Here is a 14,624-nt window from a genome sequence, read left to right on the forward strand (position 1 = left end):
TATGGAGCAGGCCAGGATAAATCATACACTCGGTACTTCTGGCTTAAGATTGTTCTGAATGCTTTGGCTCTATCTTCTGCACTCATGTTAGGCACTTCCACCCTTCAGGATGGGGATATTTGTGGACCTGCCTCTTCTAGTGAGTTGATTACTCACCCTTATTCTGATTGGAAGTGGCTGCACAAAATGATATTGCTGTAACAGAGATCTAGCTAAAGAAAGAGCAAGATTGGGTAGCCAATATTCCTAGATATTTAGTGTTCAGGAAAGATAGGAAAGGAAAAAAGTAATTCTTAAGAAAAAGTTTGGAGAAAGAGCATGTCTTAAGAGGATTCAAGGACAGAATTGATTTGGCTAAAGCTAATAAATAAAAAAGGATCATTACATTGCCCAGTATGGTCTACAGGCCCACTAGCCAGTAGGAAGTGTTTGGAGAAACAAATCTGCAAGGAAGTTACAGAGAAGAGTAGTTATGGTTTGGAACTATACAGTTCCACCATCCTAGTTTACATTTGAATAATTTAAAGACTAAAGAAGGATGAGCATTATAGGATTATGTTCAGAAGAATTTTCTACAGTAATGTACCCATTTTAATGAGAAAGGTGGCATAGCTAGACTTAATCTTGGGAATGAGGTGGACCAAGTAGATCATTTTGTCATTGGGGGTGCCTTTAGAATCATTGTATCATAAGGCTTAGGATGATGCAGGAAAGGAACAAAGAACAATCTAGATTGAATGGAGCACAGTTAATTATTCTCAATGAGACAAGGATGGAGCTGGGTCGATTAGACTAGAAAAAAACAACTACGTTGGACTGCCTTGAAAGAAGAGATGGCTCAATTGAAGGTATACTCCCTCAAAAAGGAAAGATGGGGCACACAAATCCAGAGTTCCCAGAAATGGCAAGTAGAGATAGAAATTAAAGCAAAAGATGACAAAACATTGTGCTTATGCCAGATGCCAGGTAGAAAATACAATTAAGAACCAAACCAGATACAGAGTCTCAGCAGGGAGGTGAAGTACCAAAGAGGGATTATGAAGAGAGGTTGGCAGTGAACATTAAAGGGAGTCCTACTGTCATCTTTAATAAAAGATTGGTAAAAGGAGTAGACCCTATTTAAGACTTGAAAAAGAGAATTGGGCGTGGAGGCAGGAGGTGCACAGTTGAGGTACGAAATTACTATTTTCTTTTTTTTACCGAGACCATGGAAATATGAAAATTTATTTACTAGAAGAGTTCAAATGAGAGGTATTGGATAAACTATTGATACTTAAAGTTGACGTGGCACTGGCTGGACGAGATGTATCCAAGGATGCTAAAAGAAGTGAGAGTGGAAATTGTGGAGGTACTGATAATTTTTCTCAGTTGCCCTTATACTCGGGGGTGGTGTCAGAAGACTAGAAAATGGCAAACATTATGACTTATATAAAAAAGAGTGCAAGAATTAGCCCAGCCTTTATAGATCAGTCAGATTATCTTTGGAGAAACTAGAAACAGTAACAGAGAATAAAATTAACAGTAATGTGGATGAATGTGAGTTGATTAAAGAGTGTGCGTGGGTTTCTTAAGGGAATATCATTTAATTGGAAGTTTTGAAGAGATAACAGGATTGATGATGGTGATACTGTTCATAACATATATATGGAGTTGCAAAGGTGTTCATTAGTGTGCTGTGTCAAAAGATTCATGAGCAAAGTTAGAGCTCATGGAATAAAAAAGACAGTAGCAACATGGGTCTAAAATTAACTGAGTGGTCGGAAACAGAGAATAATGGCTAATTTATATTCCTCAGACTGGAGGGAAGTTTGTGATGGAGTTGCCAGTGGATTGATATTGAGATTCTTCGTGTTCCTGATAACTAAATGATTTTGATCTTGGTCTACAGGAGACATCTTCAAAGTTTGTGGACAATTCAAACTTGGATGCTTGTAAACTGTGAGGATAGTATAGAACGTCAAAAGGTCATTGATAATTTGGCAGATGGAGTTCAATGCAGGGAAGTGTGACGAGATACCTGTTGGTCAGAAGATCATGGAGAAACAGCATATAATAAAAGGTATTTTTTAAAGGATTGTGCAGGAGCAGAAGACCTTGATGTATAAATGCATATGTCATTAAAGGTGTTAGGTAGAAAGGCAGCCAGTAACAAAGCATATAATATCACAGGTTTTATTCATTCTACCATAAAGAGCAAGAGCATGGAGATTATGCTGCACTTGCAAAACGCATTACTTTGGCCTCAGCTGAAGAATTGTCCAAATAAAAATCGAAAGAACTGCAGATGCTGTAAATGAGGAACAAAAACAAAATTGCTGGAGAGGCTCAGCAGGTCTGGCAGCATCTGTGAAGGAACCAAACAGTTAACGTTTCAGGTCTGGTAACCCTCAGAACACAGAGCCGTTCACAGATGCTGCCAGACCTGCTGATCCTCTCCCGCAATTTTGTTTTTGATCCTGAAGAATTGTCCAGTTTGGTTGCCACACCTCAGGATGGATGTGAGCACATTGGAGAGAGTGCAGAAGATATTTGCAAGAATGGTTCCAGGGATGAGATACTTTAGGATAGCTCGGAGAAGTTGGAACTGTTTTCTTTGAAGTGAAGATGGATAAGAGGAGATTTGATATAGGTTTTCAGAATCATGAGGGATCTGAACAGTGTAGATGGGGAGAAACTGTTAGCGCTTGTAAAAGGGTCAAGAACAAAAGGACACAGTTTTAAAATAATTTTCAAATGAAGCACATGTGATATAAGAAACTTTTTCAGAGAGCAAGTATTAAGGTCTGGAATTCACTGCCTGAAAGTGTTATGAAAGCAGGTTCAATCGGCATTCAAGAGCATGTTAAATGATTATTCGAATCAAAACAATGTGAGGTAATGTGGAAAAGCAGGAAAATGTCATCATGTCATAGTACTAATACAAAAGATAGAGCTGGTATGATGGGTCGAATGGCCTCCTATACCATCATGATTATGTGACGATCACCTTTCACTTGAAATGCTTTAAGGTCTAATCTTGCTCCATAAGATAACCCCCTTGTTTCATGAATCAGTCAAATGACTGCTTCTGTTGCAAGGTATATCCTTTCTTCAACAAGGAGGCTGAAACTCTACACACCTCTGTATGTGGCCCAACCATGCTGTGTACAAGGGTGGTAGAGAATCCCTACTTTTATGTTCCATCCCTTGCAATATTCAGCAACATTCCACCTGTCTTCCTAATCACTTGCTTTCTTGCACCCTAACTTTTTATGCTTCATGTACCAAGATACTTAGATAATTTTGTGTCTGAGTTTTCCAATCTCTCTCTCTTTAAATAATAATATGCTATGATTCTCTTCCTGCTAAAGTGGACAAGTTTATGTTTTCCCACATGTCATCTGCCAATACTTTTGCTCTAATCTGTAACTTTGCAGTCACTTTGTGTCTTCACAAATTATTTTCATACCTATCTTTGTGACATCTGCAAATTTAGCAACTGTGCATTCTGCCCTTTCTTCAAAGTTACTGTTGTAGATTATAAATAGTCGAGGCCCTGTACCGATCCTTGTGACATTTCGACACATTACATCTTGCCAATCCAAAATGCTTTCTGTGTTTTCTATCAGCCAACCAGTTCTCCATCAATGCTAATCTGTTGTTATCAACACCTTTTTGTGGTGTGGCACATTATTAAGTAACTTTGGGAAATCTAAATAAACCTCATCCGCAAATTTCCTCTTATTGTCTTATTTCTTGCCTTTGTTAATTCTATATTTGACTCTTCAAACAAACTCATGTTAGATTCTGACCTTCCATCGTCAATTAACATGAGCTCATTTCATATCCTGCCTTATACCAAGTCCTGTTTGTCTATCAACCACAGCTCCAAGTTCAGCAATATCTTAAGGTTAAAATTCTCCTTGTTTTCACAGTCCCTAAGTGACCTCTGTCTTCACCTAGCTCTGTAAGCTCCTGTAATTACCACTCTCCATGAAGTCAGTGTTCCTTTGGTTTGGATTTTTGCAATCCTCTAATTCGAATCACTCCATGGAGGTGACATCTTCATTTAAAAGAACTAAGCTTGAATTTTTTTCTTGACTCTTCTCCATTTCTTTATTCCTTTTCCACCTTTAAGGCGTTCCTTAACACTGGCGGTGTTGACCTTTTTGCTCATTGGACCCAATATCCTCTTCAATACTAGGCTTTTGTTGATGGTGTTATGTAAGCACGAGTTGTTGTATTTCTTGTTTGCGCAAGCTTTGCACAATGTAAAATTAATTCTTTAGAATAATACATTCCATGATAGCATGTTACAATCCAGTAAGGGAATTTTAAACCCGAAATGATCAGAAGATGCATATAATGTTTCAAGTGACAAAATATGTATCATGAAATCAATTAATTCTTGTCTCAAAGGGCGTATAAATGAGACAATTACAATGCAGATAATGTAACAAATCATCAACCCTTTCACTTTTCCTATTGGCATTTCGGAGTTTGAATATATTATGGTAAAATGTAAGCAGAAATGCTTCAAAAGTAGTCTTTTATAGGTGCAGTTAAATGAGCAAATGTGCCAAACAAATGTGAGAAGTTCTGCCTCTATGGAATTACTTAAAGAACAATGGACAGGAACAAATAAATCTCTTCACACCATGGGTAAACAAAAGTTATCAGACTTTACAATCTCAAATTTCACAACTGAATTTGTTTTTGACGAGAAGGTTTACGTTTGCAATATGAAACAACTCACCATGCCATATATTGGAAGAACGTGTTAGATTCTTATTGGACTTTATTTACCCTGACTCCAAATGCAGAAAACTAAATTTTTGTCGTCATGGAAATGTAACATCTTTGAGATGTAGCAAGCCTGTCAGTTCATGGCAGTTTCTTTCATAAAGATATTCATCAACTCAGTTGGATGATTCCTTTATCTTTAAGTCTACTCATTGACTCAATCTCCATGTTAAGATTGGAACTCCTGTTTTCCATTTCAGAAAATATCTCCAGACTTGATTTCTTTTAAAATATTTGACTTCCATTATTCAGATAACCTTTACTGTCCTGTCTTGTATTTTGTTATACACATCTCTGTTTCAATCTTGTCATGTTATTTTTCTGTCTTTCTCTCTCTCTCGCACCCCCCCCCCCCCCCCTCACTCTCTCGAGCTTTGTCATGTTACGGCCAAATAATATGAAATAAAGGAAAGTGTGCTAATGGAAATGTAGATGGATGTCCTTTTGAAGTTAATGCTTAAAGACAGTTTTACTCTGTTGTGTACTTGTAATACATGAGTTTTGTACCTACAATTTTCCAAACAATTCTGAAGAAGGTCGTCTGGACCTGATATGTTAACTCTGCTTTCTCATAACGGATGCTGCCAGATCTACTGAGTTTTTCCAACAATTTCTGTTTTGGTTTCTAGTTACCAGCATCCGTAGTTCTCGTTTATTTTTGTTCAGTGTAATGGCTCTCTGACAATCATTGCAGTTCAAGAGTAATTCATTATGTGAAGCACCATGGTATTCTGACATATTAAAACATATCAGAAGTGGAAGCACTATTATGAGGTCATCTAAGATTTGTAATGTTCCAATTAGATTGGTAATCTTGTTATTTGACCTGGATCTGTCCATACATTAATGCACTAATGCTGTTGGACTACTTTTGTTGGACTTTGATCGGTCATCGTGCAATCAGCTCTTTGTCATGACTAACATTCTACATGGCTGCAGAAAAAGGTGGAAGTCATTGGACTGCTGAATTGGGAAATGCATTCTCTAATCCTTTGGGATACATTAAAAGTTTTGAATTTATAAAAACTTCATAAGTTTATTTGCCTCCCTATATTAAACTGCTCAGTGGATTTGTTCTTGAAAATTTATATTTTATAGGCTATAATTGTACATATAAATACTTACTGTCTTGAATACTTGATACTTGTTACTTTTCACTCACGTCACAGTTTCTAGCTTCATCAGTGAGTGAAAATACATAGCTTATTTCTGCACTGTGATTTCTATCAGCCATTTTGGTATTTAGCCTTCATGCAAGCAAATAATTCCAATCCTGTTATCAACTTGCTCTCTTACTGAGCAGCATGATGTAGCAATTGAACAATTTGTGACAGCATTCGCTTGCCACCATTTTTAAAAAATTCTTTGTAACTGACTGAGATATTTAGTTTGTCAGACACCATCCGGGTCTATGTCATTAAACTAAAATGTGAACTCAGTTTCTCTTCCTACATACGCTACATGACCTGCTGAGAATTTCAGGCAGTTTCTGGTTTTATTTCAGAACCCCAACTTCTACAGAAATGTATTTTTTTTTATTTTTATCTCCTACTCTCGCTTTTATCTAACCATTTTTAGTCCAGTTTTCAATTCCCTTAATCTTGTCCAGTAATATACATTTTTTTGTCAAGTACTGGTACCCAAAGTATCAGAATCCGTCCTGCATTGCAAATCCTTGACTTAGTGAGTTTGCTCGCCTTCTCAATGAATTCTGAGGTTTTGAGCTATAATCGTCCCATCTGAAATTTGTACAAGTTACTTAAATCTTTTCACTTAATCCAATAAATTGGCATCATCTTCCTTGCTTTTACGTTATTCCTATCCAACAAATGATAATACAATTGACCTGTAAATACCTTGTTTAGCTGCCTTCCCTCTTAAAATTAACTACTTCATCTTTGGCTATCTGGCAAAGATCCACATTTAAGACATCCGTGTCTTAGATTTGGGAAAGTAATTAGTTCACTGGGCTACACATTACAACCTTTCTATTTACAGCCATTATGTATACAGTTGTTGACTTTAGAGTTCCACAGAGCTCCAGCGGATCCCTTTGTGGGATTTAAATCCTTAGCATTGTCTTCAGGTATCATCACTGCATCATGTGTTCTTCTATAGTAATACTTATTTAATTTTCATGACTCTCCATGCAGCATCTTCTACTCCAACATATCTGATCTTCATTCTTTAACCTGTTGTGAGCAGATACTTCAACATCTAGGGCTGTGTACCTTGTAACTTCTTTCTTTGTTTCAGTACTGACCCCTGTGGCCTTCCCAAGACCATTCTCTTTGACTATACCTTCATTTACTCCATTTTGTAACTCCCATGTCATCGTCCCTTCTCCTGAGAGGGGTTCAGGAATACATGTTATTGAGGGGATCTGCAACCCCTTTGCTTGCACCATTCTTCTGGCAGATGTAGACCATCACAGGAAAAGCTCAGCATTACTCCAATTTTCTGTCTTCATCCTCCCATGCTAAGTTAAAATGTCTGATGAGCTTTAAAATCATTCCATTTAACCTGAAAATTTCAGGAGGACCTCTGTGGCAATTCTTTATTCTTTAACGTTCAAACGTCCCAACTGGTTTTCTCTAGTTTTTTTAAATGCTTTTGTAAGCATTTTTTACTTTGTTCTAACTCAAAACTATCCTCTACCCTTGACAGCAACAACTACCTTATAGAGCTCTGATCTTTGCGGTGCTCATTTTCCTGCCATCTGTCCTTCTGAACAGCTTTTCTTTGCTTTTACTGTGTCTGCTTTCTGCCTAGCTAACTAGCTAACAATCTCTTTGTTCCCTGTTTCCACTTGCTCTGACCTTTGTTCGTTAATGTATTATCTAGTGCTTTAGGCAAGGTCTTCTGAAATTCCAGATGAACTGAATCTACTACTATACCCTTGTCTGTTCTGTTACCTCTTCAAATAAATCAGATTGGTCAAGCAAGACTTTTGCTCCTGGAAAGCATGCTGACTATTCATTACAGTGACTTCTAGACATTCTTCTACTCTCTCATTTTCAGTTGATAGTTTGTTATATTTCCTACCACCAACATTAAACTAAGTGATTTATGGATCATTGGACATGCTCCATTTTCCTTCTTAAATATTGACATGTTGTTTACTGTCGTAGCCTTATGATATCCCATGTTTCTTTCTAAGACGTCATTAAATCTGAGGTGGTATCTGCCCAATTTCTCCCTTGACGCGGGTCTGGGGTGTACTTTTTTTAATTAGTCAATTTAATTCTCTTTTTTATTGTACAGGTCATTTATTATAGTTTCTAATGACATCATTCAATTAAGAAGGATCTGAAGGCATTAAAAAGATTCAAATAACATTCATGAGGGAGGTTCCAAGGATAAGGCAGAGGATGAGGTTAGATTTGATAAGCTGAGGCTATTGTCCACAGAGCTGAGAGCATGAAGAGGAAATTTGACCATGGAGCTCAAGATCATACGTCTGTCTAGAGTGAATAGGACTGTTTCCATTGCTGACATATTCAAGAATCAGTGGACACTAATTTAAAGTCATTTGTAGAAGAAATATCAGCAACATGAGGAAAAAAAACTTTTCTGTACAGTGCGAGGTCATTTCCTGTAATGTACTTCCTGAAAGTATGGTAGAGGCAGATAGAATTGAGGTCTTCAAAGGGAATTGGGGAGTTACATGAAGAGAAAACATTTGCAAGACTGGGAATAAAACTAGGCAAGTTCCTGATGTAGGGAGCCAGTGCAGAGATGATGGGCTGAGAACCCACCTATTTTGTAACCTTACCCGTTCTGCATCATTATTTGCCAATATTGATATCCAACATCATCTAATATTCTATTTTTAGCACCTCAAATTCATTTTTTTCTCTCTCAAATCTATTAACCTGTCTTTGTTACATGGACGTCCTTTCCAATAATTATTTTAAAGTGTCTTATATTAGAGTCACTATTGGCTTCAGCTTTCATGGTCTTGCTGTAGTTTTAAAATGGCCCTCCCACGGTAGTATACAGAACAGAATCTAAACTATTAACAACGTAATTGGATCAGATTTCTATTGGCTAAAGACACCAGTATAAATGAGGAAAGTAAGTTTTTGGGTAGTAAGTTTTATACAATTTACTAATTTTTTTTTAAACAATTCTACACTTGAGAAATTTGGAAATATTTGTGTGTGACCTGATTCATAAGTTCTCAAGGTAGCTACAGTGACAGCTAATCCAGGATGATCAATCCTGTTTGTAATATGGCTCAAATTTACTTGGTGGAAGTGATATGGATTTGTACAAAGGGGCCTGTTCTCTGCCAGCATAAGGGATATGTTCAAACCAATGTCATTTTTGAAATACTCAGGAACTTGTGGAACTTGCTTCCTCCATGGCAACATCTTAGCCGATCAGAGTTAACTTTCCAAAAAGTTAGTACTCTGTAGCTATCCTGCAATACACATTGTTTGAAAGTTGGCATTTTTACATTTGTCCTGGTGAGTGCAAAGCAAAATATTTCTTTTTAGCATTACTGAAGTTCTCAAGTGTACTTGTGGAGACAAAACAGATGAACCACCTTTCAGAAGCTTTCACTAGTGTTGCCTTGGTGAACAGGACAAATTTGGAACTTGAAAAATCATGAATTCAATTCAGAGAAGTAAAAGTATTATCTGCACAGAAACCAATCGTTTTGGAAAGTGTCTTGTGATATATTAACTTTGTAGTCGCATTAAATTTTGAATTTTGATATATATAGTTGCTACTTAAATAATACTTTTTAAATTGTATTTTGTATGTTCGAATACTTGTCTCTCCAAGATTGCTAAAATGTGAAGCATGAGAAATGAGACATTACTGTCTTGTTTTCCAAATCCTCTTTAAACAAAAATCTTGATCTGCAGCCTTTGAAGTTAGACCCATTATCGTGTTAGCTTTATTTGTAAGAATTATTCAAAAAGCGAAATTGTGGCTTTTATGTTTTATTACTGTGGATACTTATTTGTGATAACAAGTTGTAAGGTATTTGGAATAATAATTACAAACATGTTTTTTTTTAACATGCAAAAGAACAGAAGTTCATTTGAATAGTTACTGTGGAATAAATTCAGATCATTACTTCATTAAAGTTTAGAAAATACAGACGTAAATTGTGTTCCCAAAGTGTGGATTGAACCTTTGTATAATATGTAGCGAACAGGATAGTGGCCTATAGAACTGACAGGCAAATCTATAATTGCACTGGCTGTCAATTCATAGGTCATAGTCCTGTACACCATAACATTATGGAAAATCAACAACAATACCGGGTCAGTTAATTTGTAGAAACAGCGTGGCTTCAGTAGGAAAGGGATCCTTGATATGTTAGTGCCCATCGAAAGTAACAGCAGCTCCACTGGAAGCCAGTGCCATCCAAATGGAGTTGCTGTTACACCTGATGCACACTGCTGTTCTCTTGTTTTTGTAATGGCTTTTTTCAAGGTGAATTTAATCTTCCACAATCATGACAATGGAATTGTTCCTTTTGTTGCTAAAACTGATCTACGACAGAAACACAGTGTTATCAACAGTTTAAAATAGATTAGCATGTTATCATACACACTTCTTATTTGTAGAAAATGGTAATCTGTAACAAGTCACTGGTAATATAGAAAAGAGTACTATTTTGCAGAGGCGTTAGCTTTTTCTTTTGACTGTCCAGCATACATTAAATTTTAAGATGTTTCAGTGGCATTCAGTATGACTTGGAGTCTTAGGAGAAACTCTTTTGAATAAGAATTTCAATTGAGAGCCCAGAGAAAGAAAGTTGTGCAGCCACATATTTCTCACAGATGCTAAGTCTTAAATACGACTACAACATAATGTCAGATAATCAGAAGTAAAGTCAGTTCAGCAAAATAAATGAAATGAAATAGATCCCAGAAAGAATTTTGTGTTAAGAGTGATGGAGTTTCCTACTCTAGATATGGTGATTCATACTTTAGGGACTTTGAAAACCAAGTCTGCTACTAAGCTGTGAAAACTGCAAGACGAGAGGGACAAGCGTTGTTGGCTGATTGATGTGGCTGTACCAATCTTTGAGACACGATAAGAGATTCAAGAATTTGTTGGAATGGAGTTGAGATTTTTCTTCAAATATTAACTAGATTTTAACTGAAGCAAACTTGGAAGTAAAATTAATTCTTGAGAATAACATGTTAGAATCCAGTGAGGGAATTTTAAGCCTTAAATCATCAAAAGATGCACATAATGTTTCAAGTGACATATGTGTCGTAAAATCAATGAATTCTTTTTAAATATGGTACATAAATGAGACAATTACAATGCAATTAATCTGAACCGATCATCAACCTTTTCACTTTTTTCCTGTTGGCATTTAGGAGCTTAAATATGTTATGGTAAAATGAAAGTTAGTAATATATACGTTAACACAGTCTTCCTATTTTATGAAGTGCCTTTAAAATAGAGGGGGTTAGTTCAGTTGGCTGGCTAACCAGTTTGAGATGCAAAGTGTGCCACTAACATGGGTTCAGTTCCCACACGGCTGAGGTTACTAAGAAGCGCGCGACTTCTGAACCTCTCCTCTTGCCTCAGGTGTGGTGATCCTCAAGTTAAAGCAGCACCAATCGTCTCTCTAAAGAGAGAGCAGCCCTATGGTCTGGTAGGACTATAGCAACTTATTATTAGAATTATTATGTTGTATTATACTACCTTAATTTGTTTTCAATAGGTAATGCTTACAATCAAAGAAACAAGAAAGGAGTATTTTTTGTTCTACAGTCAGCAGCAGTATCTGAAAAGTAACTTACAATCTTACCATAGTTTATGCTGGGATCTTCTCACATCTCTTGTACTTATATTTAAGTTTATCATTGGTTATCATTCTCATTTAATATACACATGTAAAATACTTGTCACATGCAACAAAATCAATTCTTTGAAATTTGTTAAATTTTCATGGAACTTACTTGTTTCAGAAGAATGGATTTGCGTAGCGACTTGTGTATCCACATTAACAGGGAAGGAAGCAGCAGGACTTTGTTGTTGGAAGTTATCTTGTCTGTATGGCCCTACTCTCGATCCTTGAGAGATATTCATGAGGAAGGCCATAAGTAATATACTTGCAACTTCCATCTGCAAGTCATCAGTTTATTGCAGCAGTGTTTCTACCCAAGTAGATAAGCATTCTGCGCAGTCAATATCGATCTCTCAACTCATTGGTTGGTGTCATGGTAGCTGCATTACCTCATTCCGTTTGCTGTTGAAACCAAGTGCAAGTCATGTAACGCTAGAACTCCACCTACATCTGTGCCTATACATCAATGGCCAAGTTTTTTTTCATATCAGCTAATTACTTAAATCAAAAGGATCAATTTGTTGGCTACATAAACCTTGCATTTTGCTGAAAAATGCGCTTTATCTTTTCCAACATATTTCTGTAGTTTATCTTATTTAGTTTTGCAGCGTTTTAAAACTTAGATATTGAATATTTGTACCGAGGGTCTATAACTAAATTCTGCTTTAGCTTCAAGTTTTATAGCACAGTTAGATTATCATTGCAACTTTTAAACACTGGATGTATAAGTTCTTAAATGCTTATGCAACAGACTCCCTACCTGCTACAAACAGATTTTATCAACATTGTGACAATATCTACTCAGTTGAACTCTGATAACGCATCTTGCATTTTAAGGAAATTTACTTCAAAACTTACTGTGCATACTTCAGAGGACTTGAACTTAAATCCAACCATGGCAGGCTGAGATTTTGAATCTAATTTGGAAGGAAATGAGGAAATAAAGTAAATGACATCAGTAAAAGTGACGATGAAGTTGTTGGTTGCATTAAAAAAAATTCTGTAACGTAAGAGGTTAAACTTGTTTTTACCTCATCTGGTCTCTATTTGACTATTGTGGTTGATCCACAGCTGCCGACCCAGCTATTCTTGCAAATTATGCCGAATTGTTCACCTGTACTCGGGATGGACAACAAACGCTGGCCTTTCCACTGATCCCCTCATTCTGAGAAGTAATAAAATAAAATACAGCTGAAATTCTTCTTTAGCTGCAAGCATTGCTTGGAGTTTTTGCATCAAATGGAAAGGAATGGAAAAGAAATTTCACTTTTGTATTTTCTAAAAAAAGTACTATGGACCTTGGCTGATGTGGAAGTTAATAAATGTGAGTTAATGATTACCCAGACTGCAAATATTTAATAAAGTTACTTCGTACACCCAGTGTAGCTAACATGAATTCAAATATTTTGAAGGAAGAAATTTGAAATAATATCTTTGATACATAATTTCATTTCAGTAAATTGTTGCATCACTGGCCAAAATGAAAAGTCATTGGATTTTTCAAAGTGAAAGCAGCTATTTTTCCTTTCAGTTTAATACATTTGAAAACAAATAAAGGTGTAGAATAAAATTAAAACATTTATTTTGTTAGTTAGGCAGCTGTTCAGAGGGAGGGAAAGGGAGCTAAACCAAAACAGAAATTGAGTAGCCAGCAGGGCAGGGTCATGACTGTCACTTGTCAGTGAATGAAATAATGGAAGCTGTTTCAGAAATATCACAAAGAACCATGTCATGAAGTTATGCCATCACTGTGGGCTTGTAGATGAGTTTATTTCCTCACTGATGTTGTCACTAGTTGTATTTGCAATGAGGTCTATTTGTTTGGAATGGGTGACTTCTTGTGCCTTCGAGGTGTGCAAAGTTAGGCCACTTTTTGTGAACCCTCAACTTGAGGAAGCAAAGGGACACTTCATGCAAGGGAATTGGGAAGGAATGGGAAAAATCTTTCTTGATCTGCTGAACAATATTCTTTTCCTTTTGGTTTATCTTGTGTTCCTATTTGAGTGTGTTATTAATTTCAATGTAATTAAATTCACGGTAATGCTTTAAGTATGTTATTCAGTAAAAAAAAAGTTTTTCCCTCATGCCATTACTTAGATTATTGCATTGAAAATAAAGAAACACAAATAAAAATAAAATACTGCAGATGCTGGAAATCTGAAATAAAAACAGTGTTGGCAAAACTCACTAAATGGGTGATATTTAAACTCGAAAGTCATTCACCTACAAATTGTTAAAATCAATCAATTGAGCAACCGTATAATAACTTTTGAATAAAAGCCAAAACTACTCTGGTCTAGCAACATCTGTGGAGAGAGAGTCAGAGTTGATGTTTCAAATCCAATATGACTATCCCTTTGAACAGTTCTAATGTGTCATGTCGGACCCCTAACACTAACAGTTGTTTTCTCCCCAGAGACATATAAAGTCATGGGGTATATATAAGGTGAATAGCAAAGGTAATATTTCTAGGGTAGGGGCTTTCAATACTAGAGGGCATATTTTTAAGGTGAGAGAAGTAAGATTTGAAAAGGACACAAGGAGGGAGCAGTTTCCATATTTTGTGTTATATGTGGTTCATAGGTGGAATCTATCACTGCCAGACGAAGTGATAAATGCAAGTATAGTTGCAGCATTTAAAAGACATTTGGACAAGTACAAGAATAGGAAAGGATTAGATGGGGTGTGTGTCAAACGCAGGCAGCTAAGACTAGTTTGAGAAACTTGGTCAGCATGGACAAGTGGACTGAAGGGTTTGTGTTTGTGCTGTATGACTCTCTATATTGCTAGACATACCAAGATTTTCTCTGCTACTTTGTGTTTTCATTTGTATTAATTTTTTAAAAATTTAATGTGTTAAAACATCATCCATAGTGTTGTTTTAAGGAGTTGCAACTTGTCTTTTATAAATACAGCTGTATTTTTATCAAGAAATGACTGAGGCTTGAGTTTTTTCATCCTTTGCTGAGAATTATTGACTTTAATCACAAACGTTTAGGCACTTATTGCTTTC

At 36.2% G+C, this 14,624-nt stretch overlaps 1 protein-coding gene and 1 long non-coding RNA gene across 2 annotated transcripts in view; one reads left to right on the plus strand and one right to left on the minus strand.

Moving 5' to 3' along the window:
- Positions 1-14,624, plus strand: part of iars2 (isoleucyl-tRNA synthetase 2, mitochondrial) — a 102,085-nt gene that overhangs the window by 24,136 nt on the left and 63,325 nt on the right. The window lies entirely within an intron of this gene.
- LOC125454614 (uncharacterized) lies at positions 9,730-12,810 on the minus strand. The gene is made up of 4 exons (XR_007248059.2): positions 12,643-12,810; positions 12,470-12,528; positions 11,724-12,013; positions 9,730-10,296 (listed from the first exon to the last, which is right to left on the minus strand). It is a non-coding gene; the product is annotated as an uncharacterized LOC125454614 (long non-coding RNA).

This window comes from Stegostoma tigrinum, chromosome 9, assembly GCF_030684315.1.
Source record: "Stegostoma tigrinum isolate sSteTig4 chromosome 9, sSteTig4.hap1, whole genome shotgun sequence".
Taxonomy (NCBI): domain Eukaryota; kingdom Metazoa; phylum Chordata; class Chondrichthyes; order Orectolobiformes; family Stegostomatidae; genus Stegostoma; species Stegostoma tigrinum.